The sequence below is a fragment of the Dipteris shenzhenensis genome, chromosome 12 (assembly GCF_047967505.1).
Source record: "Dipteris shenzhenensis isolate YYH24624 ecotype China chromosome 12, Dip_SZ_1.0, whole genome shotgun sequence".
NCBI classification, from domain to species: Eukaryota; Viridiplantae; Streptophyta; class Polypodiopsida; order Gleicheniales; family Dipteridaceae; genus Dipteris; species Dipteris shenzhenensis.
The window spans coordinates 34,352,850-34,355,172 of NC_141607.1; positions in this window are offsets into that span (position 1 = coordinate 34,352,850).

The window sequence follows — 2,323 nt, forward strand, 5'->3', positions numbered from 1 at the left end:
GCCAATGTCATGTACAAGGAAATGATCAATCACCAAAAGGAGATAAGTTCAGGGCACTGTGAAATGCCTCAAAACTTTTCACGTGGAAGTGCTTTGGTAGAGATGTTTGTAACATTGTCATGTGTTGACACATAGATCATACTGATCTCTCCTGCATGCAACTTCTCTTTGACATAGTGATAGTGAACCTCAATGTGCTTTGTGTGAGCATGAAACACAGGATTCTTTGTCATTGCTATAGCACTTTGACTATCAGTGAGAATCGGAGAAGGACCCTCCAATGAAAGATGAAGATCAGCAAACAAACGACGCAGCCAAACACATTCAACTGTCGTTGTGAAAGCTGCCATGTACTCAGCTTCACATGAGGAGGTAGCCACTGTAGATTGTTTCTTGCTCAACCAAGAAATGCAAGCATGTCCTAGAAAGAAACAATTTCCACTGGTGGACTGTCTAGTATCATAGTCTCCAGCCCAATCTGACTCACTGTAAGCATGCATCTGCAAGTCACCCCCCGTGGGAAACATCAAGCCAAAAGACTTTGTACCTTGTAAGTAACGAAAGATGGTTTTACAGCTTGCATAATCTTTGGGCTGTGCATATACCTACTCACCTGAGAAACTGAAAATTGAATATCAGGTCGTGTATTGCAGAGATAAATGAGGCATCCAACAGCCTGACTATAGAGTGTGACATCAATTGATTCACCCGCATCATGCATTGTAAGCGTCAGCCCCAGCTCCATGGGAGTGGACATAGGCTTGCAATCATGCATGTTGAATCTGTCCAAGAGCTTTTGAACATACTTGGACTGAGACATAACAATCCCACGTTTCTCTTGAATAAACTGGATCCCCAAAAACAAGCCCGAGTCTGACATATCAAATGTAGCTTTCAATTGGGCCTTGAAATTTGCAATTACTTCCTCATTTGATCTGGTGAGCAGCATGTCATCTACATAAAGAATGATGACCAAAATATCCTCCCCATTCTTCTTTATGTAGAGGGTGCTCTCAGTTGGACTATTGTGGAGCCCCTTGCTGGTCATAAAGGCATCAATTTTGGCATACCATGCACGTGGGGCTTGTTTCAGCCCATATAAAGCTTTATTTAGCTTGCATACATGAAGTGGATTTTCTGAAATTTCAAAGCCCGGAGGTTGTTTGACATAAACCTCTTCCAACAAGTCTCCATTAAGGAAAGTTGTTTTAATGTCCAACTGATGAACATTCCATTTAAAATTTGCAGCCATGGCTATAACTGACCTGATGTTGGTAATCCTGGATGTAGGAGCAAAAGTCTCCTCATAATCTATGCCTTTTTTCTGAGCATATCCTTTTGCAACCAGCCTTGCCTTGTATCGATCAATGGATCCATCTGGCTTTCTTTTGACTTTGAAAACCCATCGTGTACCTATGGCATTCTTACCTGGTAGCAAATCCATAACATCCCAAGTCTGATTTTTATGAATGGACTACAACTCATCATGCATGGCATTCATCCAATGCACATTATCTTTTGCTTCTTCAAATGTCTCAGGCTCCTCCTCATCAAGAAGGGTACCTGCATAAGCTGATTCAACTGAATGAGCTCCCCCCATGTGCCTTACTGTACTACGAGTTCTGCCAGGCAATGGAGCTTCAAGCCTACTCTCCCTGAGAGTCTGAAGCAACCAATGCGGGGCTGTTTTGGCTGCGTTTATCTCTTGAATTTCTTGCCTGACAACTTCATCCACACCCTGAGGTTGTACCAATTCAGCTGGGGGCTGAAGTTGTACTTGTGGAGCTGGCGGAGGTTGCTGTAAATTTTGAGTTTTAGCGGGGGAACCAAATGCTGTAGGAAGCATCTCCTTAAACACATCATCTGAAGAGGCCGAAATCTAAAATCCAGCATTTATATGTATAGAATTTTCAGAGAATATGACATCTCTACTAACAAAAATCTTGCGTGTAGCAGGATTGTAGAGACGATAGCCTTTGCTTTGTGAATATATCCCACAAAAATGCATTTTAGTGCCTTATCTGACAACTTGTATCTGAACTCCACAGGCACGTGGGCATATGCTACACAACCAAAAACTTTGAAATGGTCCACTGAAGGCTTTCTCCCATGCCATGCCTCATAGGGAGTGATTGTCTTCAAAGCCTTTGTAGGAGCCCGATTTAAAATATAGTTGGCACACATGAGGCCTTCCAGCCAAAACCTGTGAGGCAACTTCTTACTTGTGAGCATGCATCTATCCATTTCCATGGCGGTGCGATTCTTCCGCTTAGCTTTGCCATTCTGTTGAGGTGTAAGCCTCACTGTAAGCTGATGCATAATG